Genomic DNA, 14,772 nt, shown 5'->3' on the forward strand with positions numbered 1-14,772 from the left:
TGAGTACTTGCATGAATTACTTGCATAAGTGCTCGAGTACTTGTTTAGGGAAATCTATTTTTAGAACACATCTTAAAGAGCATGGCAGCAACAATAACAATGCATGAATGAATTAATTCAATATTTATTTAACCTCTGGGTATTCAGTAGGTGGTGTCAAAGAGGCAACTACCCATAATGACCTGAGGATACTACTAAAACATTTAGAAATATTCAATTCCAAATCAAAGAATCAATTGTTGTAGTTTTTTCTGGTAAATGAATTGTTTAGATTAATCATCTAATTGATAAAATAATCGACAGATTAATGCATAACAAAATAATCGTTAGTTGCAGACAACAGTTAAATCGTAACGGCGAGTACTCGATTACTCACGCCGACCCCTTACCCACAAACCCAGGTGCTGCTGGTACAACCTTGTATCTGAACCCAATAAACAAACCCAGGTGCTGCTGGTACAACCTTGTATCTGAACCCAATAAACAAACCCAGGTGCTGCTGGTACAACCTTGTATCTGAACCCAATAAACAAACCCAGGTGCTGCTGGTACAACCTTGTATCTGAACCCAATAAGCAAACCCAGGTGCTGCTGGTACAACCTTGTATCTGAACCCAATAAACAAACCCAGGTGCTGCTGGTACAACCTTGTATCTGAACCCAATAAACAAACCCAGGTGCTGCTGGTACAACCTTGTATCTGAACCCAATAAACAAACCCAGGTGCTGCTGGTACAACCTTGTATCTGAACCCAATAAACAAACCCAGGTGCTGCTGGTACAACCTTGTATCTGAACCCAATAAACAAACCCAGGTGCTGCTGGTACAACCTTGTATCTGAACCCAATAAACAAACCCAGGTGCTGCTGGTACAACCTTGTATCTGAACCCAATAAACAAACCCAGGTGCTGCTGGTACAACCTTGTATCTGAACCCAATAAACAAACCCAGGTGCTGCTGGTACAACCTTGTATCTGAACCCAATAAGCAAACCCAGGTGCTGCTGGTACAACCTTGTATCTGAACCCAATAAACAAACCCAGGTGCTGCTGGTACAACCTTGTATCTGAACCCAATAAACAAACCCAGGTGCTGCTGGTACAACCTTGTATCTGAACCCAATAAGCAAACCCAGGTGGAGCAGTAGTCGGGGTTTGCACAAGGTCCTTGAAGTGCTTAAAGTGCTTGATGTTTTACCAAAAAGAAGTGAAGGCCTGAAAATCCTTAAACAGCCCATTTTTAACAAGGTGATTAAAAAGTCATTCAAATTAAAATCAACCATTCGCATTGAATGTTTTGTTCATTCATGAGAAAATAGCTTTGAATCAAGAATAATTTTTTTTTATAAAAAACTGCATTTAACACATTCATGGCCAACCACGTATATATACGTGTTTGGGCGCCATGCTTAACACTTTAATCGCCATGGGTTAAATTCATAATTTACCATCCCTCGCCAGCTCTATTTGTCTATGGAGAAGTTCCCCTTCTTTGCAGGGCTATAACTTTTTAAATTCTATTGCTAAATTGCCATTATTAGGGCCCATTCAATGTCCTATATGTATTGTTCAGGGTGTAGCAACGTTAAACTTTTTCATTCACATATTCATACTAAAATATGGTCTAAAGTATAAGTATGTTTTTATCGTTTTCTGCAGCTTTCTTCAGAACGTGATTTATAGCCCCAAATGCATTATATTGATGATCAAATACAGTTTGGTAGGAATCTGTGCGAGATAAAAAATGTCAACTGGATGTGCTTCTAGGAGTTACTACATATCATCTGATGTTGACCGGATGGGCGGGGGATCGTTTATAATTCCGTGGGCAGCGTTAGATGATTCATCCAGAGTGGGTCATATGTTCATCATAGCAGTTTATATCGAATACGTTAGAATATAATCTGAATCTTACCGTGGCTTCCTCGCGCCGCTGGCAGATGAGCGTGGAACAGAATTTTTTCTATTATGGGATGTAGAAATGCCCGATCCATTTCCAGGTTGTATAATAGTATATACGTCCAAATCATGTTGTTTTTTCGAGTTATTTGCACCGATCGATGTTCATTGTATCAAGACGGAGTCTCTCTAACGATAGCGAGTGCCCAGACCACATATGGATGAGCACTACCGGTTCAAAGGTTAATTTCCGGTTGGCGATCTGCCGATCGGCCACCAGATGACGCTCTTGAACCGCTAGAGAGTTCAGTGGAGCTTTGCAGTGTGTCTCAGGGCTCCGGAAAGGAAATTTGATTTCGATGACAGATTTTAGAAATATGTGACACCTGGCAGCGCTACTGACCACAACTCGGCCCGCCCCCTTCTCGTCTAGACGTTATAGAGTTTTTTTTTTTTTTTTTTTTTTCTTCATATTATTATAAATTGAATGTGTAAGTACTTGTTTACTATAAAAACAAACAGTTAGAATATCTAAAATAGTATCATTCCTTTGTTTAAAAATAGGTTGTTCACAGACTTTATTTCAGTGAAACGGGGGCGTAATTACTGTATTTGCATGTGAATCAAGCCTAGGCAGCAGCCCGCAGAGATTTACATTGGGGGAGTGTTAGAGCGACGCACTGGCCTCTGTTTACACTTTCAATGGGATTATCATCAGGTTGCAGCAGCTGCACTCTGGATCAGAAAGAGATGAATGCATCGGATCTAATCAACGAGTACATTGAACTTTGTTAATCCAGTTGATTCAGTCTCGGCTCACCGGTGAACACACCGCGCTATTCAACGGAATTAACTATGAGATCGGTCGAGATGCGTCTGCATGGGTAAGTTTAAGAATGTTTGTTTACAGTAGCATCCAACTCCTTACAATTCCGCATCTTTGATAAAACTACACCAAGTTTTTCTGCCGACCACAAGTCCAACCATGTCACGTTTATTGTGTTATTACGACGAGCCCATGCTACATTAACGTTAGCGTTAGCTAGCTAGCTAGCCACACAGCCATGTAAGTTAAAGTTGCTAACGTTATATTGATAGCTATTGTTTCAGATAGCAAGGTGGAGAGCTGTAAACAAGACGAAAGTGTATGGATGCAGGGTCCATGTGTGTGTGTGTGTGTGTGTGTAATAACAACACGTTTATAATCTCAGCACTGTATCTGTATCGCTGTGTGTGTGTTGGGTCTTGAGGGGGTTGATTGAAAATGTTATTAACAGATTGCAGAATGGGTACAGTACAATACAGCTCAATACACACAATTGTTAAGGGGATGCAGACCAGAGAGAGACTTTCGTCTTGTTTACATCAGGGTCCCCCATTTTCAATTCATCATAACATTGACATACATGACATACAGGTAGACAGTACTGCTACATCAGTGTCTAAGAGAGGTGATGAGCATCTTAAACTAGCTGTCAGCACATCAGTGTCTAGCTGGTGTGTGTGTTGGGTCTTGAGGGGGTTGGTTGAAAATGTTATTAACAGATTGCAGAATGGGTACAGTACAATACAGCTCAATACACACAAATTGACTTTTATTTTATCTTCTTAAAATTGTTTATTTTTTATTGTGATGTTACCTACTAAGATAAGATGATCCTTTATTAATCCCCTTGGGGAAATTCTGGTGTCAAAGCAGCATGGGGGGGGGGGGTACATAGCTTCACAGTCCTATACAGTCCAGATAGGGGGTCCTGGGGAGACAGGGGTCCTGAGGAGAGAGAACTCTCATGGCAGCACTTAATTATGTTAATGCTATGCAGGAGATGGGCGTTGCTGGAGGGGTTTTTGTTGACGCCCCAGCTCACTCTGTTTGAAGTGTGAAAAGTGGCCTTCCTTTGAGAGGGCTTTCACCCCCTTAAAGGGGAACTCCAACATTTTGGGAAATTAGCTTATTTAACATCTTCCCTGGAGTTAGACAAGAAGATACATACCTTTTTTGTCTCTGTGCGTGCATTTTAGCTTTGGGAATAGACGCTCCGTTAGCATAGCTTAGCTTCATCACTGGAAGTGAGGCAGGACAGTAGCCTTACAGTGCCTTACAGTGTATTGCAAGGTCTGACATTGACCAAATTTGATATGCATGACCTTGGTGGGCTCTAGGTCAACTCCTGAAAAGGGGGTCAATGTCAGACCTTGCAATCAAAAGTTAGGGGGCGCACTGAAATTATGGCAAGGGTTATTAGTAGGGATGTCCCGATCGCCTTTTTTTTGCTTCCGATCCGATCCCGAGCATGTGATTTTAAATATCTATCGATCCGATCGTTTCCGATCCGATCTTTCACATTAGTAATCAATTTTGACGCATTTTTGTCAGAAACTGGCAGAGCGAGACAAGCCCATCTGTTGCCTATAGTCCGGGGGCGCGAGCGCGGAGGCGTTTGTTATTACATTCACCCTGAGAAATGTGCTTCTGCTTCATATGAGAAATATTAAAAGTTTCAATATATGTTTGCACATTAGTATACATTCAGTGTTCGACTTACGTAATGGTCCATTCTGGTCTGAAACGCGATAATCCTCAGTCACGTAACGTTATCCTCCAGTTGAAAAGTTAGTCTGAAAACTTCGCCTCCATCCTGTCCTTGCAAACATTGCAACTGGCTTGACTTTCTATTTTAAAATGCTTAGTTCCAAACCTCTGACATTAAGTCTAGCTGCTCAAGTCAGTAGATATTAACCGTGTTTCGGGAGCAACGTGTTGTACTGTTGTTGTGATGTGGTCGAGCCGCGCGTGTAGCGTGTAGCGTCTAAATTAAAGGGGTGTTTGTTGCAACGGTGAAAATTAAAGGGGAATGTGTTTGTTGTGGACAATTCTTCTGCTCTGTGTGACAATAAATACATTAATGATGATATATTATATGTAATTTAAAACCAAAACTAAGGCCTCCGTATGAGTTTAAGACGTGGACATGGTCATGTTTGTTGAATAAAATTTTTCTTTTTTTGACTGCCGATTTTTATTATTATGTTTTCCCGATCCCCGAGCCTCTGAAAAGCACGTGATCGACGCCGATTCCGATCACGTGATCGGATCGGGACATCCCTAGTTATTAGCCCCCTAACTTTTGATTGCAAAGTCTGACATTGACCCCCTTTTCAGGAGTTGACCTAGAGCCCACCAAGGTCATGCATATCAAGTTTGGTCAATGTCAGACCTTGCAATACACTGTAAGGCACTGTAAGGCTACTGTCCTGCCTCACTTCCAGTGATGAAGCTAAGCTATGCTAACGGAGCGTCTATTCCCAAAGCTAAAATGCACGCACAGAGACAAAAAAGGTATGTATCTTCTTGTCTAACTCCAGGGAAGATGTTAAATAAGCTAATTTCCCAAAATGTTGGAGTTCCCCTTTAAGTATTCTAGAATACAACCAGGTTTACAAGTTATAATTGAGCACATCGTGTTAAAAAAATTCTCAGATTTCAACATATGACACATCATTTGAAAGCTTAGATTCTGTACTTTAGCAATCTGGAATAATCTGAAAAATGAAAATGTAGAGATCTGGCACAAAGCGCTGTGAGGTGACACATATTGACATCAAAGACGAGTTACGGCGTCTTCGGCAGAATGAGCATGGCTAGGAATGACGTGAAAACTCGTTCACGGCGATCATAGTGTTAACACTTTGAGTGCCAACGACGAGAAATCTCGTTATTAATCGTTATTTTTTTTATTAGCGATCAATCTAGCCTCACGTTACCACTGGGACTCTCTCTGAGCTCGAACAGGGAAAATACCGCCCCCTATCGTCTCCCGGATGGTAATGCACCCTTTGGATTGGACTGAATGAAAACGCATGGGGAAAAGAAAATCCGGAATCCACATTTTACTTGTCAGGCATGTAATCCAAGCCGATTGCAGTCTTTGTGGTCCCTCAGAACAGCGTGGAATATGTGTTTCAAGCACCCAGCGTTGGATCAATAAACGCGATCGATATTTGGAATGGCGATCAGGAATTGGAATAATCTTTTTGGAGAACATCTGATCTGAGGTAAGGAATCTATTTTACCAGTCTTAGGCCTGTCACGATAACACATTTTGCTGGGCGATTAATTGTCCCAGAAATTATTGCGATAAGTGATATTATTGCGGTTTTGAGAAATGTATTTCCCAAAAGTTTTCAATGAACCTTTTAATTTTTTTACTAATATAATGATAATAGCATAATAATGCAAGGAAACCGTTTCAAAGTGCAATAAACCTTTATTTAACATTGGAAGACATTTTAAATATCCTAAATTACTACCTAACCAATCAGATCTGCGATATGAGATAGCGTCACAAGCAGAGTAACCTCGTTCCCAGTTTTATCTCCGTGAGAGCAATGATAAAACGAGCAGATTCAGATTATTTTATTAAGCCATTTGTGTAAAAACACATTGGTAATTGTTGCAGCATTACAGTGTATGCATTTTTCATTTCTTTTTTCACAGTAACGACAAACACCAACACAGACACAGGACAAAAAACAGTGCAGTGGAGGATTAATCATTTAAATACATATATATATGTAAAGTGCAGAGTTCCAGTAAGGACTAGTGCAGTCAGTGTCATTGTGCCAGTGTCACTTGGGGGCAGAGGGGGGAGGGGGGGGGGGGACCTGAGGCATTGATCAGCCTGGCGGCTGAGGGGAAGAAGCTCAGTCTGTGACGAGCTTTCCCAGCCTTTGGGATCCTCAGCCTTCTCCCAGAGGCGTTATTTCTAAACCTAGCCACATTTCTGGCAAGACACTCTGATTGGCTGACGCCTGTTTCTACACTGGTTAAGCTTAGTTCTTTCGGCGGTTAAGCTTAGGCACTCTTTCGAAGTTGGTTAAGGTTAGAGTTTGTCTTAGAGCATGGCGATAGAACGTCCAGGTAGTTTGCAGGCTGTTTGACGTGGAAATGGGCAAAGACACAGCTCGTCACGCGATTGGGCAAACGCGTCAGTGGCCAATCAGAGAGCGTCAGTCAGTGCCAATCAGAGAGCGTCTGCCAGAAATGCGGCTAGGTTTAGAAATAACGCCTCCCAGAGGGGAGCAGGGTGAAGAGGCTGTGACCGGGGTGGGAGGGGTCGGCCATGATCTTCCTCGCCCTCTTCAGTGCCCTGGAGTCATGCAGGGACCTGAGGGAGGGCAGGGGACAGCCGATCACCCTCTCCGCGGAGCGAATCAGCCACTGCAGCTTGGCGAGATCTTTTGCCGCTGCAGCGGGGAACCAGGAGATGATGGAGTGGGTGAGGATGGACTCAATGATGGCCGTGTAGAATAGCAGAGCAATGTGTGTGGACAAGAGGTGGGTTGCTAGGTTTACTGTAGGAAGGGGCTTTTCGATCCATGTTTTTTTTTTGCTTCGAAAAGAGGGACATCCTCTCAATATGCAAGACGCGGGACATTAGGTCAAATGGCTGTGCAGTACAACCAAAAGCGGGACACCTGGTCACCCTAACTGTGGCTCGCGTTTGTTTACTGTGGCTTGCGGATTATGTGATGGGCAAGCTACTTGGAAAATGTAGTAAGCTACACTACCAGTTACTCTCGATTTAAATATAGCTCAACTACAACAATAGCTATCCCCAGAGAAATGTAGCAAGCTACACTACAAGCAAAATGGCAAAAATAGCTAGCTACAAAGACACTATTTTTTTTTAATCAACTCCATGATCAAGTTTCCACCAAACAAATAGGCAGGCAAAAAATTCTCAGTTTGATTGTTTATTATAAAACAAACTGAAACTGGAAACAAGCCCTCTGTCTGGCTTTTTGTGTCATCCTTTTAACATGTACTTGTATTATTAATGTACCTTGCGGTACCATGTACAAAATGTTAATGAAGTATGAGGAAAAAACTGTGGAAACGTAATAAATAAAAGGCAGTGAAACAATAATCAAATAAACACCAAAATATATACTATCTCTATTGGAATGGAGACTTTTCAGCACAGGATAAACTAGGGATGGGCAAAAATAAGCGGAAGTATTGTTGTTATTATCCTAGCAGAACCTATGAGCGGACAACTTGTCTCGTCCGGTTTTGTGTTTTTGAGCTAATGATAAAACAAATGTTGAGATTGTTGGTGAACAACTAACTTTAGGTTAGTTTTAACGTTAGCTACTAACGTTAGATGCAGCTACTACAGGCAATCAACGATGAGGAGGAAGCGTCAAAGCCGTATATAATAGAATAGCCCTGTGGTGCGTAGGCACGACAGCGCAACTCGAAACTACCTGTTATAATAAATTAATTCATGTTTATCTTGTCCCTGTGTCCAGTCCTTTGACTAGCCCCACCCGTTCATTGTAAACAATGATGCATGTAATTGTATTAACGTTATTGTGTGTTGTAGCTATGTTATACATTGTATTTCGTTGGTTAGCTATTTAGCTAATGTTGATAGCATTGAATAGCATCAACGCTAGATCTTTAATCTTTATTTAGCAGTCCAGTTTCTCCGGGCAGTAGCGAGTAACTACTTGGGTCTAAAAATAGCTACACTACAAAGAACGCTACTTGGTTCAAAAGGAGCAACGCTATTGAGAAATGTAGTTAAGCTATGTAGCGTTGCTACTGCCCAACATACGCATGGTGCTCACAGGAGCTCCCGTGCTGTACTCTGGTTCCGCCTCATTAAAACAAACACGCAAATAGCAATTAATCACGCCCGTCAAAATCATTGCATTCATTTTAATTATCGGGCGATACATTGATTTATTGCTTATCGCGACAGGCCTAGTCTTGGGGTAATCAGAGCTTTTTTCACAGATATATCAACGTGTCCCATATGTGTGTGTGTGTGCTGATCAGGAAATAAGATAATCGATTTTTCAGCCCGCTTCTCTAGCGTGCATAAGTACACATACTATCGATAATCTAGCGTTTATTTGAAAACTATTCATAATTAGGCCGAAAAATTACAACGTTTTTTGTGTATTCCAGTAAAGGGCGATTCCTGCAGAATCACTTTTTTCTGAAAATGTCCAAAAACTAGCGTTTTTCAAAATGGTATAAAACGAAAATGTACTGATGAAAAAACAATCCGTTTCGACAATGTTGACTGCAAGCAAGTCATTGATGAGCGACAGGCGTATTAGACACATAGCCATAATTTAAGATATAGTTTATGCGTTCGCAAATGTGCTCGCCCTCTCATTGAATAGAACGTTGGCACTCAAGTGCTAAATCGTGCGCTAAATCGTGCGCACTCAAAGTGTTAAAGGGCCAACTTTTGCTTTTATTGCATATTAATAACCTACTCAATGTCACAGAGCGGCACTACAGATATACCCTACTCTTGGGATTCGGAAAAGTGCATTACCGGCCAGATCCTGGTAGTGGCGCTGTCTCGAGAATGGAGTACCGGAATTTTCTGACTATAAGCCGCGCCTTTTCCCCCCATTTTTCGACCCTGCGGCTTATATAACGGTGCGGCTTATATGTGACTCGACGTGACCAAACTCGAAAATGTAAAAATCGAAATATTGCTTTTTTGACTGCATTGAAATGTTATTTATCTGTTCCCTTATTTGCTAAACTTAATACAACTTGTAAATGAGTTAATTCTTGTTATTTGTCCAACAGTATTGTGTCCCAATGCTAATTACATATGGTAATTGAACATTAAAACACCTGCGGCTTATAGTCCAGTGCTGCTTATATATGTACACATCATTCAATTTAGCTGCTGCGGTTTATATTCAGGTGCGGCTTATAGTGCGAAAATCCTTGTTTTCAGACCGGATGTAATTTCTTTTTTCATTCTGGCCTACTTTTTCTGTTAGCCTGAAGCTATGCCTTCACCAGATCACATGGAATACTTTTTGCGACGCCGAATTCAGTATGCAGTAAAGGAATATGTGACTCGACGTGACCAAACCCGATTTGATTCGCAAGGGGGAGGTGCTCTGAAATGAAGAAAATGTCTTGCTGTTCAGAAAATCCCAAAAATCGAAAGGTTAACCCTTTCACTACCACACTACTGAAGGTTAACCTTTCACTACCACACTACAGAAGGTTAACCTTTCACTACCACACTACAGAAGGTTAACTCTTTCACTACAACACTACAGAAGGTTAACCTTTCACTACCACACTATAGAAGGTTAACCTTTCACTACCACACTACAGAAGGTTAACTCTTTCACTACCACACTACAGAAGGTTAACCCTTTCACTACCACACTACAGAAGGTTAACCTTTCACTACCACACTACAGAAGGTTAACCCTTTCACTACCACACTACAGAAGGTTAACCTTTCACTACCACACTACAGAAGGTTAACCTTTCACTACCACACTACAGAAGGTTAACCCTTTCACTACCACACTACAGAAGGTTAACCTTTCACTACCACACTACAGAAGGTTAACCCTTTCACTACCACACTACAGAAGGTTAACCTTTCACTACCACACTACAGAAGGTTAACCCTTTCACTACCACACTACAGAAGGTTAACCTTTCACTACCACACTACAGAATGAATGAATGAATGAAAACTTTATTTAACAGATTGCAGAATGGGTACAATACAGTACGGCTCAATACATACAATTGTTAAGGGGATGCAGACCTGAGAAAGACGTTTGTCTTGTTTCCATCAGGGTCCCCCATTTTCAATTCATATAGACATATATGACATACATGACATACAGATAGTCAGTACTGCTACATCTATACATTTATGACATACCAGATTTGCAAATACAGTACTGTTTGTGATACAGAAGGAGTCAAGAAAAGGGAGTATATACATTTGACGTAGAAACTGTACATTGGAGGAGGTTGGGTGGGGGGGGTTGGGTACATTGGGATATTGACAACCATACTGGGTAATTTACATTGGAGGTGGTTGGGGGGGGGGGGGGGGGGGGCGGGGGGCACACTGTATAAACAAGTAACACTGTACATTGAGGGGGGGGGGGAGGAGACACTGTACAAACAAACACAATTGTACATTGAACTATTGACAAAACCATACTAGGTAAATGACTGTACATTGGAGGGGGTTGGGTTAGGATATTTACAGGGGCCAGTGTTGAATTGCAGTCTCCCGTAGGTGTCCCTTGAGAGAGGTTTTGAAAGTGGGTAGTGATCCACATTCCTTTACAGCTTTGGGTAGGGCGTTCCACATTGATGTGGCATAATTGCGAAACGTGTTTAGTCCCTTATTTGAGCCGAATCTGGGTTTAACATGATTTGTGGAGCTCCCTCTGGTGTTGTGATCGTGGTATTCACTGACCTTTGGGAAGTATTTTGACATGTACATGGGTACCTTGGTCGTGTAGTGTATCTTGTAGACCAGGCCCATTGCAAGTTGTTGTACTCTGTCGTCTACTCTAAGCCATCCTAGGTTGTCAAAGTGGGCAGGGGTGAGGTGGGTTCTAGGAGTAAGGTCAAGCAGTAGTCTGACCAGTTTGTTTTGAGATGTTTGTAATTTTGTTTTTAGCGCCTTTGAGGTGCTTTGGTACCATGAGGTGCAAGCATAGTCGTAGTACCCCTGAATGAGTGCTCCTGCCAGAGTCTTCAGGGTGTTCTTGTTTACCAGAGAGGAGATCCGGTACAAGAATCGAGTTCGTTGGTTGACTTTTTTTATTACATTGGATGCCATTTTGTCACAGGAGAGATTAGCCTCTAGGATGGAACCCAGGTAGGTAATTTCATCTTTCCTTGTGACAATATTGTCACCCACTGTAACTGAGAAGCCGTCGGTCTTGCTGAGTTTGTTATTTGAACCGAAGAGAATGGACTCCGTTTTGCCCATGTGTAATGATAGTTTGTTATCAGCGAGCCATATGCAGATTCTGCCTAGTTCCGAGCTGAGGGTTTTTTCAACCTGTAACTTGTTCTTGTCAGAGACCAGCAGGGCTGAGTCGTCCGCAAACAGGAACAAGTTGCAGTCACAAGCTGACGACATGTCATTTGCATAAATTAGGAACAGTAGCGGTCCTAGTATGCTTCCTTGTGGAACACCACAGCTCACTGTGAGGGGGGGGGATAGGGTACCGTTTACCTCCACCATCTGTTCCCTCCCCTCAAGGTAGGATTGCATCCAGCTCACTGATAGACTATCAAAACCAATTGCTTTTAGCTTGTCAATCAGAATGGAGTGATTGACCGTGTCAAAGGCCTTTTGTAGGTCCAGGTTAACCTTTCACTACCACACTACAGAAGGTTAACCCTTTCACTACCACACTACAGAAGGTTAACCTTTCACTACCACACTACAGAAGGTTAACCCTTTCACTACCACACTACAGAAGGTTAACCTTTCACTACCACACTACAGAAGGTTAACCCTTTCACTACCACACTACTGAAGGTTAACATTTCACTACCACACTACAGAAGGTTAACCTTTCACTACCACACTAATTTTTTAATAAACTATCATGACTTTTCCTTTTTCCTCTGGGTGTTGTGTTTGCAGTCACCAGACTCATTGTAATAACAAAGGGCCTCAGACTGGAAAGCTGCCAGGTGTTAATTGCCCTAGAGAGAGGGGGGCCATGGATTACAATGAATTCTGGGTAGTGTTGTAGTTGTTTCACTATTGTCACCGAATAGCCTGCTCGTCTCTTGAAGGCTATTATCTCTGAATACGTTTTGTGATATCACCATGAATCATAGGAAGTAGCTTGCAAAGTATCCCACCAAAATGTTCAAGTGATGGCTTATTTTGAAGGTATGAATCTGTACTTTCATAATATGTAAAAAAAAAAAAAATTAAGATCCCTCAACATGACCCTGAAGTCCATACCTGGGCACATATAGCATCAGCCAATGGACATATCGATCTACCAGATGGCGATCAATAACTGGGAAATCCTTTTTGGGATCCAACCGGCCACAGGTAAGAGCTATTTGACGTAAATTACAGCCCGATCGGGCCTTGCTCTCATAGCCAAGCCTCTGATCAGCATATGAGGCTTCAATAATGAATGCCGTTATTGGTAATCAATAATCAGAAACGACTTCCCCCGCCCCCCCCCCCTTTCATGCATTCATGGTGGAACATGATATCGATCATATGCATTTAGATTTTTATCTCTAGCTTGTGTATGGCCGAAATGCCAATCGATTTAACGTTATTAGCTATTAGCCCTGTAACTAGCTTTGCAGGAATTAGCCTAGAACATTGCGGTATATAGTTCATATTCACGACGCTATAAAATAGGAACGTATTGATGAAAAAATTATTTCTTTATGGCATATTGAAGGGAAGGTTTATAGTGTCAATTGATGATGACAATAGACGCATAGCAATCATTTTAAATATAGATTTAGCTCTACAAACAACCTCACGCAGAGTGAAACCTTGTTATGAGAAGCTGGCCTTATAGAGTGGGGCCCGTCTAATCCCAGTGGCCGCCAATGTGTTAAAAGTGAACTGTATCCTTTTAAATGCCCCCCCCTGCTGCCCCCCCCCCCCCCCCAGTAGTGAGTTCTCTGAGGGTGTGTAGTTGTGTAGAGAGTTCTCTGAGGGTGTGTGATATGTGTAGTTGTGTAGAGAGTTCTCTGAGGGTGTGTAGTTGTGTAGTGAGTTCTCTGAGGGTGTGTGATGTGTGTTTGTGTAGTCAGTTCTCTGAGGGTGTGTGATGTGTGTTTGTGTAGTGAGGTCTCTGTGTGTGTGTGATGTGTGTTTGTGTAGTGAGTTCTCTGTGTGTTTGTGTAGTGAGTTGTGTGTGTGTGTACTGTGTAGTGAGTTATGTGCAGGGAACAAAATAACCACACGCCATTCGCCAATGGCCTGTAGATTTAACGTCTGGCGACTAAAAATAATAGCTCTGCCCGCCATCTGGCGTGTAGTTCATATCGATACTCTTATTTTGAAAATCCTGTGCGGGTCTCATTTCCGCCCCAAGCGCAGCTCCAGTCATAATATCTGGGCTCCGGCAGCTAGCAACGTTCAGGTTCATATGATACTCTTATTTTGAAAAACCCTGTAGCAACTCCGCGAGTCATGATATGCGCCCACTCCGTGTTTCTTGAAAACAGAGTGCTTCTGAAAGCAGAGCAGCGTTAACACAGCAGTGCGCCTACAGACTCAAAATAAGTCTGTGGTGTTTTTTTTTCTTCTCACAACGAGTCAAATGCATCTACATGCTTTGCACCGTCACCATTCCTTTATGCCCACATCGCCCGAAATTAACGCTTATGTACCAATCACTACAACGTTAACGTAAGCTAACAAGCTAATCCTGATCAGACGAGGCAGAGCCATAGTGAACAGCAGACAGTGTGGACTGAGGAAAGGGAAATGGGGGGGGGGGGGGGAGGCACTCTCCCCTTCCCTGTGTCTGTGTGTGCGTGCGTTTGGAAAGACGACAAAGTCACTAGTCAGGACTCAGGACAGGAGTATATTATAGTAAATTGAGGATTACTGAGGATGGACCGATAATGTTGATATTCAAATATAAAAAAGTTTCGAGAGGAGTGGAAGTTTGAAGACAGACTACAATATGATGCAGGGGTGGTGAGTTGAAACACAGTGTGTGTGTGTGTGTCCCGACCCCACTTCTATGTTTCAATAAATTATTTGCATTTAAAACTATTAACACTTTGGCTGCCTAAGGTTAAATTCATGATATACCATAGATTGCCAGCGCTATTTATTTATCTATGGAGAAAGTCCCCTTCTTTGCAGGGCTATAACTTTTTAAATTCTGTTGCTACATTGCCATTATTAGGGCCCATTCAAAGTCCTATATGTATTGTTCATTGTGTAGCAACGTTAAACTTTTTCATTCACATATTCATAGTAAAGTATGGTCTAATGTATAAGTATGTTTTCATCTCTTTCTGCAGCTTTCTCCAGAACGTGATATAT

The 14,772-nt window shown here is 42.0% G+C and overlaps 1 protein-coding gene across 2 annotated transcripts in view; it reads left to right on the top strand.

Annotated features, from left to right (window-relative positions):
• Nucleotides 1-14,772, top strand: part of pomgnt1 (protein O-linked mannose N-acetylglucosaminyltransferase 1 (beta 1,2-)) — a 141,207-nt gene that overhangs the window by 64,215 nt on the left and 62,220 nt on the right. The gene's annotated exons all lie outside the window — the stretch shown is intronic.

This window comes from Notolepis coatsorum, assembly GCF_963971535.1.
Source record: "Notolepis coatsorum genome assembly, chromosome: 2".
NCBI lineage: Eukaryota > Metazoa > Chordata > Actinopteri > Aulopiformes > Paralepididae > Notolepis > Notolepis coatsorum.